The 21,363-nt window shown below is 42.0% G+C and overlaps 5 non-coding genes across 5 annotated transcripts; all 5 read right to left on the bottom strand.

Annotated features, from left to right (window-relative positions):
- Positions 1 to 9,195: 9,195 nt before the first annotated feature.
- Positions 9,196 to 9,277, bottom strand: TRNAS-AGA (transfer RNA serine (anticodon AGA)). Its single transcript has one exon. It is a non-coding gene; the product is annotated as a tRNA-Ser (tRNA).
- A 1,652-nt stretch (positions 9,278 to 10,929) lies between these two features.
- On the bottom strand, positions 10,930 to 11,011 carry TRNAF-AAA (transfer RNA phenylalanine (anticodon AAA)). The gene has a single exon. It is a non-coding gene; the product is annotated as a tRNA-Phe (tRNA).
- Positions 11,012 to 13,856: 2,845 nt separating this feature from the next.
- Positions 13,857 to 13,938, bottom strand: TRNAS-AGA (transfer RNA serine (anticodon AGA)). The gene has a single exon. It is a non-coding gene; the product is annotated as a tRNA-Ser (tRNA).
- A 2,856-nt stretch (positions 13,939 to 16,794) lies between these two features.
- On the bottom strand, positions 16,795 to 16,876 carry TRNAS-AGA (transfer RNA serine (anticodon AGA)). Its single transcript has one exon. It is a non-coding gene; the product is annotated as a tRNA-Ser (tRNA).
- Positions 16,877 to 19,731: 2,855 nt separating this feature from the next.
- Positions 19,732 to 19,813, bottom strand: TRNAS-AGA (transfer RNA serine (anticodon AGA)). Its single transcript has one exon. It is a non-coding gene; the product is annotated as a tRNA-Ser (tRNA).
- Between the last annotated feature and the right edge of the window lie 1,550 nt (positions 19,814 to 21,363).

The following is a 21,363-nucleotide window of genomic DNA, read 5'->3' on the forward strand; positions in this document are numbered from 1 at the left end:
TTTTTCACATATCGTTAAACCATTGTTAGCATTGTTGTCTAAAGATACACCGATTCCCATTGAATGGACGGATGAATGTCAGAATGCTTTTGAACAATTGAGACAAGCTCTTTGTTCTGCACCAGTGTTAGGTACACCTGATTACACGAAGATTTTTACATTATATGTACACGAGAAGGATGGGTGTGCATTGTCAATGTTAGTGCAGACACACGGAGATAAACAGAGGCCTTGTGCATACTTCTCGGCGGTACTCGACCCTGTGGCTCGAGGATTGCCTGGATGTTTTCGAGCAGTTGCAGCAACAGCAGTTGCGATACGACAAAGTGAGGGAATAGTTTTGTCACACAAATTGTTGGTGCTAGTTCCCCATGCGGTAGATGCGTTACTGAATCAAACGAAAACACAGCATCTAACTAGTGCCCGTCTGACAGGATATGAGCTAACGTTGTTGGCGCCGCACATCACACTAAAACGATGTGCAACACTAAATCCTGCTACTTTATTGCCGGATCCTGTTGCTGAGACCCAGAAGGAAGAACAACATGATTGTGTTTTTCTGACTGAGGAACAGACAAAGGGTCGTATCGATTTACAGGATACGCCATTTCCAGATGTAGATGGGGAACTGTGGGTTGATGGGTCATGTGTGAGGTTACCAGATAGTACGACTTCCGCAGCTTATGCGATCACGACACTTAAGACTGTGGTAGAAGCAGCACGGATACCCCAAAAATCAGCTCAAGCGGCTGAGTTGATAGCCTTAACGAAGGCATGTGAGTTAAGTGCTGGACTGTGTGTGAACATTTACACGGATAGTCGTTACGCTTTTGGAGTAGTGCATGATTTTGGCCTACTTTGGAAGGAACGAGGATTCCTGACTTCACACGGAGTACACATCATGCATGGAGAATTGGTACGCGATCTCCTGAATGCACTGTTATGCCCAAAGAAGTTGCAATAGTCAAGTGCAGTGCACATAAAAAGGTGACGGACAAAATAGGACAGGGCAATGCTTTTGCAGATCGCATTGCGAGAGAGACCGCTATGCTGCAAAATGATTTCCCCATGTATGTGGTAAAGTCACAAGCTGAGCGGTGGCATGATGCTAGAGAAGAAATACTCGATATACAGAAGTCAGCATCAAAGGCAGAACTTGTGAAATGGGCCACCGAGGGAGTATTGGATGATGAGGGTTGCTGGCGTAGTAAAGATATGGAGAGATGGAAACTACCCATGGCCTATTTACAAACAATGGTGCAAATGACACATGGACTGGCACACATTGGAGCTCTCGCAATTACTAAATTGCTTACACGAGTTTGGGAAAATGCTGACATTGCTAGCACGGCTAAGAGAGTAGTGCAGACCTGTCTGATATGTTTGCAGCACAATCCTGGACAAGGGACTCATACTCCTAAAGGTGGGTTTGTTCCACCTACTGCACCATTCGAAGTACTACAAATGGATTACATCCAGCTGGAACGCTGTAATAATCTCAAGTATGTCCTAGTAGTGGTGTGTGCCTTCAGCAAATGGATTGAGGCTTACCCTACGAAAGACAATACAGCATTGACAACAGCTAAGGTGCTACTCAAGGAGTACTTCCCGCGCTATGGTGTTTGTAAACTTATGTGGAGTGATAATGGCCCTCATTTCATTGGAAAAGTAGTGGAATATGTCCTGAAAGGATTGGGAATCAAACAACGATTCCATGCTGTCTTTCATCCGCAATCAGCAGGTTTAGTGGAGAGATATAATGCAACTCTGAAGCTGAAGCTAGCAAAGATAGTGGCATCGACATCTCTGAAATGGCCGGACGCTTTGCCTCTGGCATTGCTGTCCATTCGATCAGTGCCCCATTCTCGGTCTGGCCTCACACCCTATGAAGTAGTGTTTGGAAGGCCTATGAATATCTGGGGAGTTCCAAAACCTCGTTTGATACATGATATGCCTTGTATAATGATGAACGATTATCTGGCACGATTAACAAATGATTTGCTTTCTATTCATCAACAGGTTCGAGAGTCGCTCCCTGATAACTCCGCTGGTGAGGCTCACGATCTCCGTCCTGGGGACCACGTGATGGTCAAAATATTTGAGCGATCCAGCAGTTTGGAACCGAGATGGCATGGCCCTGAGCAAGTGCTGCTGGCTACGCGAACTGCTGTGAGAGTCACCAACAAGAAGCGGTGGATTCATTCAACGCACTGCCGACGTGTCTCTCCGGATCTGGTGAGCCCTGTGGTGCTATCCGACTACAGAAAGATTTTGGATACAGAAAAGAGCTCAGCTGTCACGCCTGATGAATTGGAGGGAGCCTTCCCGGACCACGTTGTTTCTGATAAAGTGAAGTACAATCTACGCCCCAGGAAATAAGATTCCTTTTGTGTTTTTGAAACTGGTTGGTAACCGCTCTGAGGTTTGTGAAACGGAAGCCGGGAATATCAAGGGGGGGGGATCAGTTCTGCCCAGTGTAGCGACACCCGTCTTGAATCCCGGAGAACAAATCAACGGCAGCCTCGGTTCAGAACCATCGTTTTAATTTTTCTCGCTTAGTGTTGCTTTTGAAGAGTATTGTTTTGTGAATTATGGCATCTCCTTCGACACGAAGAGGGAGAATTCTTGGTGCTGTTTTGTTTGTCTTGACCGTAGTGGTGATCGCAGTATTAGCCTGGACTATAGAACTGTTGTTTCCTGTACGAGAACATTTACTGCCCACCACTCCAAGTCCGTCTGAACATTTCCATTTCACTCTGCCTTTTCACGAAGAAAGACATAGGCAGACTTATTTGAATAACAGCTTTATTAAGATTCTACATCATACTCATAACATGACCAACACTTCCAATTGTTGGGTATGTGGAATGTTGCCCGGACACCAGAAGAAAGGAGGAACACCACTCATTCCTCTCCCGTTTTCTCATAATGGTTCTTGTCACGCTTGGTACACTCTTCTTTTTACTCTGCGATGGCCAACGAAAGGTGGATTACTTTTTCGGTTGAATAAAATATGCTATAACGATAAAGATGGCTATCGACACGCTGAAGGAACTAAATTCGAATGGGAAGAATATCGTCCGGACAATGTTTCTACACCTCGTGTATATACGAATCAAAGACTTACAAATGTGACGAGCATGCACATAATAACAGTCATCGATACAAAAGCAGATTTGTGTATTAGAAATAAAGGTACAATCCCTGTAGGCCGCAGTGAATGTAATATTACACTTACCTTTGATACACCAACTGGAATTGCTTTTGTAGCTTCACGTAACACATATTTCATTTGTGGAAATAAGGGATACCATCGTCTACCATTGGGTTGGTTAGGAACGTGTTATGTAGCATTTGTACTACCACCTGTGTTTATTGCTCCTCCCATGTATCATAATGATTATGTTTTGTACCATGATTTCATATTGAATAGAGTGAAACGAACAATAGATCTTGATGAAATAGACCAGACTGATACCACTTTACAACAATATGTAGATTTCAATCTGGGGTTATTTTCATTCGTGGGAGCTGCATTAAATAGCAGGAAGATAAGGCGGCTTACACGTGTAGTGGAAGCCGTTGCCAATGAAACTGCCTCTGCTTTAGGAAATATTACTGAGGAATTGCAAATTACCAGAATTGTGGCGCTCCAGAATCGAATGGTTCTAGATGTGATACTAGCTGATAGGGGTGGAGCATGCCGCGTCATCGGAAGTAGTTGTTGCGTGTACGTACCAGATAACTCACCTTCTGTATATGATTCGATTACAAAATTACACAAGATAGCTGCTGAGATCCACCCAGAAAATGGAACATGGACCTTTTCTGGTTGGTTCTGGACCCTGCTTAGTACTTGGGGTTGGAAATTATTAACGATTCTCTGTGTTTTTATTGGAGTATTATTTTTCCTTTGTCTATGTATTCAATGTGGCCCTACATTATGTACTGTATGTATCACAGCCTGTATTCCGTCCAAACGAGCTATTGTCAAGCAAGAGAAACTGATCAATGATGAAGTATTGAAAATAATGGCTATTAACATTGAGGATGAACATTCTGACTACGCCCACTATGAGGTAGCTTTTGCTAAACGCTAAAAGGGCCGTCTGTCGTGTTTTGGCAGCTCCTGAGTTAGCGTTTAGCACAGCTACACGGTCTTTTCTGTTAACTTGACCAAAACGAACGGGGGCCATTTTGAATCCCTCCGACTTCCGTTTCCTATGAACATGCTGCCTCGTGGTCAGTGTGCCCTTTTGTCCTTTCTTGATACCCATGGTCACTAGTCTGCTCGGCAACAGGCTATTTTTAGTACTGGTCAAGCGCACATGCGCATTACGCACCAATTGGTCACTCTTCAGGAATGTTCATGCTAACTGACCAGTGCTGTTGAAACTCCGCCCACTTGTTGGCTGCGTTCCAAAAATGACCTTATATGTACCTAAAATGTGTAACTTGTAACCGCCTATCTTTTTATTGCTATTAAACCATATAAAAGAGGTCGCGCACCGATGTTCGGTGTGCTACTTCTTACATTACCGAAGGGTGCTGTAGGAATGTATCACCACCCCATGGGGTCTTAATAAACTTGTCTTTTACCTTTTCCAGTGTCCGTGCCAACTTCTATACTAAGGTGTTCGAGAGTTTAGCAGAGTATGTAGGCCTGATTTGAACCCAACACCACATGACGTAAACTGGGATCTGGACACAGTACAATACACAATGAACACAATAATGACTTGAGACTGATCACTCATACCACGACATTGAAAACAAATGAAATAACATTAAAATAACAGTTCGGACAGAAACATTACCTGGAATACTTGAGGACAGAAACACATGAATTTCTCGAGAACATAACTTACTAGAATTACTAGATGCACTGCTGAAACAGTACGAAACATACCGGTCTCATAAAGAGACACGTCAGGACCCGCATCCACCTAGGTGGACACTTCGTGTTGGATTTGCGTACCCAAACCCACGGACCAGAGACAAATCAATTGACCCTGTCTAGATACTACCCCAGCAACGGTACTCACCGGGCAGCAAGAACGGAAGGCCTCGGACTGGACTGGACTGCTACGACGACGGACTACGGACTTCGGACTTCAGTTACGGGTGGGCCTCCGGATACCTCAGACCTTGGACTCTCGGCTTGGGCTCTGGTCGGGACTCGCCGCGTTCCTCCACCGCCTCGTCTGGATGCTGGACCGCAACCTCCGTCTCCTCCGTGGGCCTGAGGGATACTTGAAGCAGAAATATCTGCCACTGCGCAGGATGGTTCCGTCACGACTGCAGAGGATCAGGGGGCTTGCGTGGCTTCTCCGGCGCGTGGGGAAAGGGCAAGTTCCTGTTCGGGCGCCATTATGTGGTAAATAAATAATTAAATACCTGTTCTATTTTTCGGAATAATTAATTAACAGATAGCTCAATAAATAAGAGTCAAGATTCGAGGTAGCTGGAGTTTGCAGGTTTTAATATAGCATAAAGGACAGGAACAGGACAACCTGCACGGGGATAGGATGGCAGCTGCCAGGGGCAGGATCTGGGAGCCTAAGGGTAACTTTAATAACAGCGTATAACATATATATACTAAAACAATTGCATTACAGTTAATACAGTAGGCGTAGCAGTGGGCGGAGTTCGTAGCAGTCGCGAAAGATAAGGCATAAAGTAGGTGTAACAAGAGGCGTGTACATAGACATGTGATGTAAACGTAACAGAATATGTCATAAATGGGGCGGAAACATGGAGGGGGCTACCTAAGGAGCCGGGACCTCTGACCTAGTGGTGCGCGCAAGCTGGCAATGACGTATTACTAGGGAGAACTGGGGGCTATGACTTCTGCGCTAGAAGAGGAGACGAAAGTCTGGAGAGTCAGAGCGACATGTACCTAAACACTATCTAGTATCTGATGTTTAGAGAACATGTTGATAGAATCCAAAAGTTATCAGGGTAAAGGCTAACAGACTCTAAGACTGGTGCATGCATTATTCTACATGTAGTGCGTGCTGAGGAATATTAAATGACCATTAATACAGTATTTCTCTTACATGGAGACATAAAGGCTAGACTATGACTGAACTATTGATGCGATTCAGTAACTTAGGAATGCAGAGAAGGAGGGCTGGACTGATAACTAGAATCATAACATACTCTTGGCAGACTGGCAGGCAGAGCCAGGCCGAGCCGGGCACTGTGAGGCAGGAAGTAAGTGAAGGGTCAGGGATGCAGGTGGGGGCTGTATCGCTCCTCAACGAGGGTTCAGGAGACAGGAGCTGAATCTGAGTCCGGGCCCTTTTGAGGCCTAGAAGCGGGGACAATTCAATGAATTAACGTGCACACTGTGAAACGTGGCAACAGAAGATTACATAGGCCTAATACTCGTAGCTTTCACGAGAACTGGAAATTGGCATACTAGAGTTGGACACAACTGGAATTGCGTCCTTAATCGATCATAAGGGAATACATATGCATATTAATCATGCACATATAACATAAGATGGGGAACACGTAGGGACACAGAACATGGCAAAATTTACTTTTCCACATTATTGCACTCTGTTTTCGTGCTGCTTTTAGTCTATGGCCCATATTACAGAAGTCTACCATCTTTGAGTATTTGAGGCTCCTTTGTAAGTGCTTTATCTTTTTTACTTGAAGAGCTATATAATAAAGGGGTCAGGGAAAGATTGCATTTACGGAAGATAAAAGAAGGCACACTTGTCTCACCAAATGCCGTAGAGAAACCTGATGTTTTACTCATGTTATCCTTAGTTTGTTTTTGTTAGACCTTGCATTCTTAAGGTGGCCTCAACCCTACCTTATTGCTTTTCACCTACGCATTTTGCTGTATCTTTTTGTAGGCCTTAGGACTCTGATCACTTTATCGCTACTAATCAGTGCTGAAGTGCACGTGCTTGTTCCCTAATCATGTGTGTAATTGGAGTATACCTTACTGACAGATTTAATTGACTTGAAAGCCCCTTGTAAAGTGGTATACCATATACCCAGGGACTGATTGTGCCGCCCAAAGAAGTAGAATTTCAAACCTGTCTCAAGCCTGCTACTGCAGTGCCTGTGCTGCAGTGTACTGCCACTTCGACTTGCCATTTAAAAATACTTGCCAAGCCTTAAACTCCAATTTTATTACATATAATTAACCAAAAGGTAGGCCCTAGGTAGTCCTAGGGGCATCACGCTATGTAAGTAAAAGGTAAGACATGTACTGTGGTAGTTTGCATGTCCTGGTAGTACCAAACAGTCTATTACATTTTTCACTACTGTGAGGTCTGCCCCTCTCATAGGTTAGCATTGGGTATTGCCTTATACTTTTTGGGGGTAATTCCATATCAGAAAGGAGAAGCTTTATTTATTTATTGATAAATCCTATTTACTGGTGAGGTTGGATTTAACTTTACTATTTTATAAATGCCATTTTTAGAGAGTGAGCATTTCTCTGCACTTACTGCTCTATTTGCCTGAAAACCTGTCTCCAATTGACGTCTGGATTGGGCTGCGAGACAGCTACATTTGTGCATTCCCTCTAGACAGCCACAACACAGGTCACTCAACTGCAACTGCATTCATCTGCATTCTGATTGGCATGGGGGAGAGCTCCATTCCCCCCACCGCAAATAGGTTCAAGAATGATAATTTATGTCAGTAGGTACAATATAGCTACATCTTATAATCATGTGTGTTTAAATAATTTGTCGTTAGATCGTTTAAATATTTTAAAGGATCTGTTTTTAATAGACATTTTACAAAAACAACTGGTACATTTGGTAATTCTGTAAAAGAAAAAACCAACTGCCGTGACATTGCCACCACAATGCCGTGACTCAGATTCGAACCGAGGTTGCTGCAGCCACAACGCAGAGTACTAACCACTATACGATCACGGCGAGCTACTTGGGCTCAATAACATACAGTGACATGGAGAATTTATAATTCTGAACACTCAGGGAACTCCTGTGATAGGCTGAATGTGTTCATTGCTTCCTCATTCCTTATACAAAGGCTTTGTCTCCTCAGTGGTTGATAGGCTGAAACTGTTTCCTGGCCGCCTGCTTGTGAACTGACAGGAGTCAAAGATCACACATACACTTGTGGGCCTGTGATGGGACACCAATGCAGAGAAACACACCTGGCGCAGATCTTCTATTCTGTCTAGTAGACCTGCATCTCCCCTGTACCTCCTCAAGCCATCTGTATGTGAAGCAAGAAAGAGTTAAGGAGCGGTCCATCTACACTTTTATAGGGAGGATGCTGCCGTGAGCTACTCCCAGCTAATCACACAAACAGCAGTAAAGCAAGATAACTACACAGTTAGGGGGGACTGCATGGTTAGGTTTTTGAGGAATTATTGAAACTGACCTCAGTGACCCATGATCAGAGCTGTGGCTAATGACTGCGTGCCTAATTATGATGAAGCAAGCACCATGGCTCGTAGGGGCCCCACAACACGCTTTTCTTAGCTCAATTAAAGTATAAACCTCTGCCATGTATGAGTGGTAAGGGCTTGTTAATTTGGTTGCTTTTCCAATTCACGTCTGACAACGAGATGAAGGAACATTGGGGCATCAAACGCTTTGGAAAGTAGCCACCAACCTCAGAGAAAGAGAGAAAGAGGGAAAAGGCAGTATGAGGTGTGGAGAAAACAGCAGCAGGTACAAGGAGCTCAAATGAGATTAATGGCGCCTAAATAGAGCACGTAAAGGAACAGTTACAAATCTAAGAAAAGGGAAAGAAAGACTAGGAAAAAAACACGGAAAGAGCCTGTAGATAAAATTCTCTTCCTGGGACAGCAGGCTAAGAGAAATTACACAGGGAGCCGTTAAGCTTGTAACACGGGGAGAATAGACAAGAAAATGCAGTTTTATGAAGTGTGTTTGCCTAATCCAGCAAGCACTTTTGTTTTATTTTTCTATTTGCTTCTTTTATTGGTAAAGTAAGTTTCAAGTGCATGAATGGTATGACTGAGAGAGCCAGGGTATAATAATTTGAAGTGTTTGCACCAGCGCTAATGTAGGACGAGAGTTATAGCAAAGATATGAAAGGGGTAGCGATAATAAATATGTGAAAGGGCAATAGTGACCCCAAAATAAGCCACCTATTTATAAAACTGACATGGAAGAAATTCAAAAGGTTAACTTCTGAAATTGTAGCCGATGTTAAAAAGTTTCTCGTTGTTGGCAGGATTTGAACCTGCGCGGGGGGACACCAATGGATTTCTAGTCCATCGCCTTAACCACTCAGCCACAACAACTGACTGTAAGTTTTGTGCAAATAATCTGTATGAAAGTTTTCAAGGTGTCCCAGAGCAAATTCCTGATATTCTGCAATGCACTTTTTAAAAATAATGTTTTTTTCAGCAGGCACATTCTCTCCTAAAAACAAAAATAAGGCTACATCTCATAATCATGTGTGTTTAAATAATTTGTCGTTAGATTGTTTAAATATTTTAAAGGATCTGTTTTTAATAGACATTTTACAAAAACAACTGGTACATTTGGTAATTCTGTAAAAGAAAAACCCAACTGCCGTGACATTGCCAACCACAATGCCTTGACTCGGATTCAAACCGAGGTTGCTGCGGCCACAACGCAGAGTACTAGCCACTATACGATCACGGCGAGCTACTTGGGCTCAATAACATACAGTGACATGGAGAATTTATAATTCAAAACACTCAGGGAACTCCTGTGATAGGCTGAATGTGTTCATTGCTTCCTCATTCCTTATACAAAGGCTTTGTCTCCTCAGTGGTTGATAGGCTGAAACCGTTTCCTGGCCGCCTGCTTGTGAACTGCCAGAAGTCAAAGATCAAACATACACTTGTGGGCCTGTGATGGGACACCAATGCAGAGAAACACAAATGGCGCAGATCTTCTATTCTGTCTATTAGACCTGCATCTCCCCTGAACCTCCTCAAGCCATCTGTATGTGAAGCAAGAAAAAGTTAAGGAGCGGTCCATCTACACTTTTTTAGGGAGGATGCTGCTGTGAGCTCCTCCCAGCTAATCACACAAACAGCAGTAAAGCAAGATAACTACACAGTTAGGGGGGACTGCATGGTTAGGTTTTTGAGGAATTATTGAAACTGACCTCAGTGACCCATGATCAGAGCTGTGTCTAATGACTGCGTGCCCAATTATGATGAAGCAAGCACCATGGCTCGTAGGGGCCCCACAACACGCTTTTCTTAGCTCATTGAATTAAAGTATAAACTTTTGCCACGTGTAAGTGGTAAAGGCTTGTTAATTTGGTTGCTTTTCCAATTCACGTCTGACAACAAGATGAAGGAACATTGGGGCATCAGAAGCTTTGGAAAGTAGCCACCAACCTCAGAGAAAGAGAGAAAGAGGGAAAGGGCAGTATGAGGTGTGGAGAAAACAGCAGCAGGTACAAGGAGCACAAATGAGATTAATGGCGCCTAAATAGAGCACATAAAGGAACAGTTACAAATCTAAGGAAAGGGAAAGAAAGACTAGGAAAAAAACACGGAAAGAGCCTGTAGATAAAATTCTCTTCCTGGGACAGCAGGCTAAGAGAAATTACACAGGGAGCAGTTAAGCTTGTAACACGGGGAGAATAGAAAAGAAAATGCAGTTTTATGAAGTGTGTTTGCCTAATCCAGCAAGCACTTTTTTTTTTTTTTCTATTTGCTTCTTTTATTGGTAAAGTAAGTTTCAAGTGCATGAATGGTATGACTGAGAGAGCCAGGGTATAATAATTTGAAGTGTTTGCACTAGCGCTAATGTAGGACGAGAGTTATAGCAAAGATATGAAAGGGGTAGCGATAATAAATATGTGAAAGGGCAATAGTGACACCAAAATAAGCCGCCTATTTATAAAACTGACATGGAAGAAATTCTAAAGGTTAACTTTTGAAATTGTAGCCGATGTTAAAAAGTTTCTCGTTGTTGGCAGAACTCAAAGCTGCGCGGGGAGACCCCAATGGATTTTTGGTTCATTGCCTTAACCACTCGGCCACAACAACTGACTGTAAGTTTTTTGCAAATAATCTGTATGAAAGTTTTCAAAGTGTCCCACAGCAAATTCCTGGTATTCTGCAATGCACTTTTTAAAAATAATGTTTTTTTAAGCAGGCACATTCTCTCCTAAAAACAAAAATTGCATGAGTATATCTCTAGTTTGGAAAAGGATAGGCTTTCATGCACACTCTCATGTGGCACTCAAGTTTTTGGGACCCTATTGCACTCTGTTTTCGTGCTGCTTTTAGTCTTTGGCCCATATTACAGACGTCTACCATCTTTGAGTATTTGAGGCTCCTTTGTAAGTGCTTTATCTTTTTTACTTGAAGAGCTATATAATAAAGGGGTCAGGGAAAGATTGCATTTATGGAAGATAAAAGAAGGCACACTTGTCCCACCAAATGCCGTAGAGAAACCTGATGTTTTACTCATGTTATCCTTAGTTTGTTTTTGTTAGACCTTGCATTCTTAAGATGGCCTCAACCCTACCTTATTGCTTTTCACCTACACATTTTGCTGTATGTTTTTGTTGGCCTTAGGACTCTGATCACTTTATCGCTACTAATCAGTGCTGAAGTGCACATGCTTCTTCCCTAATCACGTGTGTAATTGGAGTATACCTGACTGACAGATTTAATTGACTTGAAAGCCCCTTGTAAAGTGGAATACCATATACCCAGGGACTGATTGTGCTGCCCAAAGAAGTAGCATTTCAAACCTGTCTCAAGCCTGCTACTGCAGTGCCTGTGCTGCAGTGTACTGCCACTTCGACTTGCCATTTAAAACTACTTGCCAAGCATTAAACTCCAATTTTATTGCATATAATTAACCCCTAAGGTAGGCCCTAGGTAGTCCTAGGGGCATCATGCTATGTAAGTAAAAGGTAAGACATGTACTGTGGTAGTTTGCATGTCCTGGTAGTACCAAACAGTCTATTACATTTTTCACTACAGTGAGGTCTGCCCCTCACATAGGTTAGCATTGGGTATTCCCTTATACTTTTTGGGGGGTAATTCCATATCAGAGAGGAGAAGCTTTATTTATTTATTGATAAATCCTATTTACTGGTGAGGTTGGATTTAACTTTACTATTTTATAAATGCCATTTTTAGAGAGTGAGCATTTCTCTGCACTTACTGCTCTATTTGCCGGAAAACCTGTCTCCAATTGACGTCTGGATTGGGCTGCGAGACAGCTACATTTGTGCATTCCCTCTAGACAGCCACAACACAGGTCACTCAACTGCAACTGCATTCTGATTGGCATGGGGGAGAGCTCCATCCCCCCCACCGCAAATAGGTTCAAGAACGATAATTTATGTCTGTAGGTACAATATAGCTACATCTTATAATCATGTGTGTTTAAATAATTTGTCGTTAGATCGTTTAAATATTTTAAAGGATCTGTTTTTAATAGACATTTTACAAAAACAACTGGTACATTTGGTAATTCTGTAAAAGAAAAACCCAACTGCCGTGACATTGCCAACCACAATGCAGTGACTCGGATTCGAACCAAGGTTGCTGCGGCCACAACGCAGAGTAATAACCTCTATACGATCACAGCGAGCTACTTGGGCTCAATAACATACAGTGACATGGAGAATTTATAATTCGGAACATTCAGGGAACTCCTGTGATAGGCTGAATGTGTTCATTGCTTCCTCATTCCTTATACAAAGGCTTTGTCTCCTCAGTGGTTGATAGGCTGAATCCGTTTCCTGGCCGCCTGCTTGTGAACTGCCAGAAGTGAAAGATCACACATACACTTGTGGGCCTGTGATGGGACACCAATAGAGAGAAACACACCTGGCGCAGATCTTCTATTCTGTCTATTAGACCTGCATCTCCCCTGTACCTCCTCAAGCCATCTGTATGTGAAGCAAGAAAAAGTTAATGTGCGGTCCATATACACTTTTATAGGGAGGATGCTGCCATGAGCTCCTCCCAGCTAATCACACAAACAGCAGTAAAGCAAGATAACTACACAGTTAGGGGGGACTGCATGGTTAGGTTTTTGAGGAATTATTGAAACTGACCTCAGTGACCCATGATCAGAGCTGTGGCTAATGACTGCGTGCCTGATTATGATGAAGCAAGCACCATGGCTCGTAGGGGCCCCACAACACGCTTTTCTTAGCTCATTGAATTAAAGTATAAACTCTGCCATGTATGAGTGGTAAAGGCTTGTTAATTTGGTTGCTTTTCCAATTCACGTCTGACAACAAGATGAAGGAACATTGGGGCATCAGAAGCTTTGGAAGTAGCCACCAACCTCAGAGAAAGAGAGAAAGAGGGAAAAGGCAGTATGAGTTGTGGAGAAAACAGCAGCAGGTACAAGGAGCTCAAATGAGATTAATGGCGCCTAAATAGAGCACATAAAGGAACAGTTACAAATCTAAGAAAAGGGAAAGAAAGACTAGGAAAAAAACACGGAAAGAGCCTGTAGATAAAATCCTCTTCCTGGGACAGCAGGCTAAGAGAAATTACACTGGGAGCAGTTAAGCTTGTAACACGGGGAGAATAGAAAAGAAAATGCAGTTTTATGAAGTGTGTTTGCCTAATCCAGCAAGCACTTTTGTTTTATTTTTCTATTTGCTTCTTTTATTGGTAAAGTAAGTTTCAAGTGCATGAATGGTATGACTGAGAGAGCCACGGTATAATAATTTGAAGTGTTTGCACCAGCACTAATGTAGGACGAGAGTTATAGCAAAGATATGAAAGGGGTAGCGATAATAAATATGTGAAAGGGCAATAGTGACACCAAAATAAGCCACCTATTTATAAAACTGACATGGAAGAAATTCTAAAGGTTAACTTCTGAAATTGTAGCGGATGTTAAAAAGGTTCTCGTTGTTGGCAGGATTCGAATCTGCACGGGGAGACCCCAATGAATTTCTAGTCCATCGCCTTAACCACTCGGCCACAACAACTCACTGTAAGTTTTGTGCAAATAATCTGTATGAAAGTTTTCAAGGTGTCCCACAGCAAATTCCTGGTATTCTGCAATGCACTTTTTTAAAATAATGTTTTTTTCAGCAGGCACATTCTCTCCTAAAAACAAAAATTGCATGAGTATATCTCTAGTTTGGAAAAGGATAGGTTTTCATGCATACTCTCATGTGGCACTCAAGTTTTTGGGACCCTATTGCACTCTGTTTTCGTGCTGCTTTTAGTCTATGGCCCATATTACAGAAGTCTACCATCTTTGAGTATTTGAGGCTCCTTTGTAAGTGCTTTATCTTTTTTACTTGAAGAGCTATATAATAAAGGGGTCAGGGAAAGATTGCATTTATGGAAGATAAAAGAAGGCACACTTGTCTCACCAAATGCCGTAGAGAAACCTGATGTTTTACTCATGTTATCCTTAGTTCGTTTTTGTTAGACCTTGCATTCTTAAGATGGCCTCAACCCTACCTTATTGCTTTTCACCTACACATTTTGCTGTATCTTTTTGTTGGCCTTAGGACTGTGATCACTTTATCGCTACTAATCAGTGCTGAAGTGCACATGCTTCTTCCCTAATCATGTGTGTAATTGGAGTATACCTGACTGACAGATTTAATTGACTTGAAAGCCCCTTGTAAAGTGGTATACCATATACCCAGGGACTGATTGTGCCGCCCAAAGAAGTAGCATTTCAAACCTGTCTCAAGCCTGCTACTGCAGTGCCTGTGCTGCAGTGTACTGCCACTTCGACTTGCCATTTAAAACTACTTGCCAAGCCTTAAACTCCAATTTTATTACATATAATTAACCAAAAGGTAGGCCCTAGGTAGTCCTAGGGGCATCATGCTATGTAAGTAAAAGGTAAGACATGTACTGTGGTAGTTTGCATGTCCTGGTAGTACCAAACAGTCTATTACATTTTTCACTACTGTGAGGTCTGCCCCTCTCATAGGTTAGCATTGGGTATTCCCTTATACTTTTTGGGGGGTAATTCCATATCAGAGAGGAGAAGCTTTATTTATTTATTGATAAATCCTATTTACTGGTGAGGTTGGATTTAACTTTACTATTTTATAAATGCAATTTTTAGAGAGTGAGCATTTCTCTGCACCTACTGCTCTATTTGCCTGAAAACCTGTCTCCAACTGACGTCTGGATTGGGCTGCGAGACAGCTACATTTGTGCATTCCTTCTAGACAGCCACAACACAGGTCACTCAACTGCAACTGCATTCATCTGCATTCTGATTGGCATGGGGGAGAGCTCCATTCCCCCCACCACAAATAGGTTCAAGAACGATAAATTATGTCAGTAGGTACAATATAGCTACATCTTATAATCACGTGTGTTTAAATAATTTGTCGTTAGATCGTTTAAATATTTTAAAGGATCTGTTTTTAATAGACATTTTACATAAACAACTGGTACATTTGGTAATTCTGTAAAAGAAAAACCCAACTGCCGTTACATTGCCAACCACAATGCCGTGTCTCGGATTCGGACCGAGGTTCCTGCGGCCACAACGCAGAGTACTATCCACTATACGATCACGGCGAGCTACTTGGGCTCAATAACATACAGTGACATGGAGAATTTATAATTCGGAACACTCAGGGAACTCCTGTGATAGGCTGAATGTGTTCATTGCTTCCTCATCCCTTATACAAAGGCTTTGTCTCCTCAGTGGTTGATAGGCTGAAACTGTTTCCTGGCCGCCTGCTTGTGAACTGACAAGAGTCAAAGATCACACATACACTTGTGGGCCTGTGATGGGACACCAATGCAGAGAAACTTACCTGGCGCAGATCTTCTATTCTGTCTAGTAGACCTGCATCTCCCCTGTACCTCCTCAAGCCATCTGTATGTGAAGCAAGAAAAAGTTAAGGAGCGGTCCATCTACACTTTTATAGGGAGGATGCTGCCATGAGCTCCTCCCAGCTAATCACACAAACAGCAGTAAAGCAAGATAACTACACAGTTAGGGGGGACTGCATGGTTAGGTTTTTGAGGAATTATTGAAACTGACCTCAGTGACCCATGATCAGAGCTGTGGCTAATGACTGCGTGCCTAATTATGATGAAGCAAGCACCATGGCTCGTAGGGGCCCCACAACACGCTTTTCTTAGCTCATTGAATTAAAGTATAAACCTCTGCCATGTATGAGTGGTAAAGGCTTGTTAATTTGGTTGCTTTTCCAATTCACGTCTGACAACAAGATGAAGGAACATTGGGGCATCAGAAGCTTTGGAAAGTAGCCACCAACCTCAGAGAAAGAGAGAAAGAGGGAAAAGGCAGTATGAGGTGTGGAGAAAACAGCAGCAGGTACAAGGAGCTCAAATGAGATTAATGGCGCCTAAATAGAGCACATAAAGGAACAGTTACAAATCTAAGAAAAGGGAAAGAAAGACTAGGAAAAAAACACGGAAAGAGCCTGTAGATAAAATTCTCTTCCTGGGACAGCAGGCTAAGAGAAATTACACAGGGAGCAGTTAAGCTTGTAACACGGGGAGAATAGAAAAGAAAATGCAGTTTTATGAAGTGTGTTTGCCTAATCCAGCAAGCACTTTTGTTTTATTTTTCTATTTGCTTCTTTTATTGGTAAAGTAAGTTTCAAGTGCATGAATGGTATGACTGAGAGAGCCAGGGTATAATAATTTGAAGTGTTTGCACCAGCGCTAATGTAGGACGAGAGTTATAGCAAAGATATGAAAGGGGTAGCGATAATAAATATGTGAAAGGGCAATAGTGACACCAAAATAATCCACCTATTTATAAAACTGACATGGAAGAAATTCTAAAGGTTAACTTCTGAAATTGTAGCCGATGTTAAAAAGTTTCTCGTTGTTGTCAGGATTCGAACCTGCGCAGGGAGACCCCAATGGATTTCTAGTCCATCGCCTTAACCACTCGGACACAACAACTGACTGTAAGTTTTGTGCAAATAATCTGTATGAAAGTTTTCAAGGTGTCCCACAGCAAATTCCTGGTATTCTGCAATGCACTTTTTTAAAATAATGTTTTTTTCAGCAGGCACATTCTCTCCTAAAAACAAAAATTGCATGGGTATATCTCTAGTTTGGAAAAGGATAGGCTTTCATGCATACTCTCATGTGGCACTCAAGTTTTTGGGACCCTATTGCACTCTGTTTTCGTGCTGCTTTTAGTCTATGGCCCATATTACAGAAGTCTACCATCTTTGAGTATTTGAGGCTCCTTTGTAAGTGCTTTATCTTTTTTACTTGAAGAGCTATATAATAAAGGGGTCAGGGAAAGATTGCATTTACGGAAGATAAAAGAAGGCACACTTGTCTCACCAAATGCCGTAGAGAAACCTGATGTTTTACTCATGTTATCCTTAGTTTGTTTTTGTTAGACCTTGCATTCTTAAGGTGGCCTCAACCCTACCTTATTGCTTTTCACCTACGCATTTTGCTGTATCTTTTTGTAGGCCTTAGGACTCTTATCACTTTATCGCTACTAATCAGTGCTGAAGTGCACGTGCTTGTTCCCTAATCATGTTTGTAATTGGAGTATACCTTACTGACAGATTTAATTGACTTGAAATCTCCCTTGTAAAGTGGTATACCATATACCCAGGGACTGATTGTGCCGCCCAAAGAAGTAGAATTTCAAACTTGTCTCAAGCCTGCTACTGCAGTGCCTGTGCTGCAGTGTACTGCCACTTCAACTTGCCATTTAAAACTACTTGCCAAGCCTTAAACTCCAATTTTATTACATATAATTAACCAAAAGGTAGGCCCTAGGTAGTCCTAGGGGCATCATGCTATGTAAGTAAAAGGTAAGACATGTACTGTGGTAGTTTGCATGTCCTGGTAGTACCAAACAGTCTATTACATTTTTCACTACTGTGAGGTCTGCCCCTCTCATAGGTTAGCATTGGGTATTGCCTTATACTTTTTGGGGGTAATTCCATATCAGAGAGGAGAAGCTTTATTTATTTATTGATAAATCCTATTTACTGGTGAGGTTGGATTTAACTTTACTATTTTATAAATGCCATTTTTAGAGAGTGAGCATTTCTCTGCACTTACTGCTCTATTTGCCTGAAAACCTGTCTCCAATTGACGTCTGGATTGGGCTGCGAGACAGCTACATTTGTGCATTCCCTCTAGACAGCCACAACACAGGTCACTCAACTGCAACTGCATTCATCTGCATTCTGATTGGCATGGGGGAGAGCTCCATTCCCCCCACCGCAAATAGGTTCAAGAACGATAATTTATGTCAGTAGGTACAATATAGCTACATCTTATAATCATGTGTGTTTAAATAATTTGTCGTTAGATCGTTTAAATATTTTAAAGGATCTGTTTTTAATAGACATTTTACAAAAACAACTGGTACATTTGGTAATTCTGTAAAAGAAAAAACCAACTGCCGTGACATTGCCAACCACAATGCCATGACTCAGATTCGAACCGAGGTTGCTGCAGCCACAACGCAGAGTACTAACCACTATACGATCACGGCGAGCTACTTGGGCTCAATAACATACAGTGACATGGAGAATTTATAATTCTGAACACTCAGGGAACTCCTGTGATAGGCTGAATGTGTTCATTGCTTCCTCATTCCTTATACAAAGGCTTTGTCTCCTCAGTGGTTGATAGGCTGAAACTGTTTCCTGGCCGCCTGCTTGTGAACTGACAGGAGTCAAAGATCACACATACACTTGTGGGCATGTGATGGGACACCAATGCAGGCAAACACACCTGGCGCAGATCTTCTATTCTGTCTAGTAGACCTGCATCTCCCCTGTACCTCCTCAAGCCATCTGTATGTGAAGCAAGAAAAAGTTAAGGAGCGGTCCATATACACTTTTATAGGGAGGATGCTGCCATGAGCTCCTCCCAGCTAATCACACAAACAGCAGTAAAGCAAGATAACTACACAGTTAAGGGGGACTGCATGGTTAGGTTTTTGAGGAATTATTGAAACTGACCTCAGTGACCCATGATCAGAGCTGTGGCTAATGACTCCGTGCCTAATTATGATGAAGCAAGCACCATGGCTCGTAGGGGCCCCACAACACGCTTTTCTTAGCTCATTGAATTAAAGTATAAACCTCTGCCATGTATGAGTGGTAAAGGCTTGTTAATTTGGTTCCTTTCCAATTCACGTCTGACAATAAGATGAAGGAACATTGGGGCATCAGAAGCTTTGGAAAGTAGCCACCAACCTCAGAGAAAGAGAGAAAGAGGGAAAAGGCAGTATGAGGTGTGAAGAAAACAGCAGCAGTTACAAGGAGCTCAAATGAGATTAATGGCGCCTAAATAGAGCAAATAAAGGAACAGTTACAAATCTAAGAAAAGGAAAAGAAAGACTAGGAAAAAAACACGGAAAGAGCCTGTAGATAAAATTCTCTTCATGGGACAGCAGGCTAAGAGAAATTACACAGGGAGCAGTTAAGCTTGTAACACGGGGAGAATAGAAAAGAAAATGCAGTTTTATGAAGTGTGTTTGCCTAATCCAGCAAGCACTTTTGTTTTATTTTTCTATTTGCTTCTTTTATTGGTAAAGTAAGTTTCAAGTGCATGAATGGTGTGACTGAGAGAGCCAGGGTATAATAATTTGAAGTGTTTGCACCAGCACTAATGTAGGACGAGAGTTATAGCAAAGATATGAAAGGGGTAGCGATAATAAATATGTGAAAGGGCAATAGTGACACCAAAATAAGCCACCTATTTATAAAACTGACATGGAAGAAATTCTAAAGGTTAACTTCTGAAATTGTAGCAGATGTTAGAAAGGTTCTCTTTGTTGGCAGGATTCGAACCTGCGCAGGGAGACCCCAATGAATTTCTAATCCATCGCCTTAACCACTCGGCCACAACAACTCACTGTAAGTTTTGTGCAAATAATCTGTATGAAAGTTTTCAAGGTGTCCCACAGCAAATTCCTGGTATTCTGCAATGCACTTTTTTAAAATAATGTTTTTTTCAGCAGGCACATTCTCTCCTAAAAACAAAAATTGCATGAGTATATCTCTAGTTTGGAAAAGGATAGGTTTTCATGCATACTCTCATGTGGCACTCAAGTTTTTGGGACCCTATTGCACTCTGTTTTCGTGCTGCTTTTAGTCTATGGCCCATATTACAGAAGTCTACCATCTTTGAGTATTTGAGGCTCCTTTGTAAGTGCTTTATCTTTTTTACTTGAAGAGCTATATAATAAAGGGGTCAGGGAAAGATTGCATTTATGGAAGATAAAAGAAGGCACACTTGTCTCACCAAATGCCGTAGAGAAACCTGATGTTTTACTCATGTTATCCTTAGTTTGTTTTTGTTAGACCTTGCATTCTTAAGATGGCCTCAACCCTACCTTATTGCTTTTCACCTACACATTTTGCTGTATCTTTTTGTTGGCCTTAGGACTGTGATCACTTTATCGCTACTAATCAGTGCTGAAGTGCACATGCTTCTTCCCTAATCATGTGTGTAATTGGAGTATACCTGACTGACAGATTTAATTGACTTGAAAGCCCCTTGTAAAGTGGTATACCATATACCCAGGGACTGATTGTGCCGCCCAAAGAAGTAGCATTTCAAACCTGTCTCAAGCCTGCTACTGCAGTTCCTGTGCTGCAGTGTACTGCCACTTCGACTTGCCATTTAAAACTACTTGCCAAGCCTTAAACTCCAATTTTATTACATATAATTAACCAAAAGGTAGGCCCTAGGTAGTCCTAGGGGCATCATGCTATGTAAGTAAAAGGTAAGACATGTACTGTGGTAGTTTGCATGTCCTGGTAGTACCAAACAGTCTATTACATTTTTCACTACTGTGAGGTCTGCCCCTCTCATAGGTTAGCATTGGGTATTCCCTTATACTTTTTGGGGGGTAATTCCATATCAGAGAGGAGAAGCTTTATTTATTTATTGATAAATCCTATTTACTGGTGAGGTTGGATTTAACTTTACTATTTTATAAATGCCATTTTTAGAGAGTGAGCATTTCTCTGCACCTACTGCTCTATTTGCCTGAAAACCTGTCTCCAACTGACGTCTGGATTGGGCTGCGAGACAGCTACATTTGTGCATTCCTTCTAGACAGCCACAACACAGGTCACTCAACTGCAACTGCATTTATCTGCATTCTGATTGGCATGGGGGAGAGCTCCATTCCCCCCACCGCAAATAGGTTCAAGAACGATAAATTATGTCAGTAGGTACAATATAGCTACATCTTATAATCACGTGTGTTTAAATAATTTGTCGTTAGATCGTTTAAATATTTTAAAGGATCTGTTTTTAATAGACATTTTACAAAAACAACTGGTACATTTGGTAATTCTGTAAAAGAAAAACCCAACTGCCGTTACATTGCCAACCACAATGCCGTGTCTCGGATTCGAACCGAGGTTCCTGCGGCCACAACGCAGAGTACT

This window comes from Lissotriton helveticus, chromosome 12 (assembly GCF_964261635.1).
Source record: "Lissotriton helveticus chromosome 12, aLisHel1.1, whole genome shotgun sequence".
NCBI classification, from domain to species: domain Eukaryota; kingdom Metazoa; phylum Chordata; class Amphibia; order Caudata; family Salamandridae; genus Lissotriton; species Lissotriton helveticus.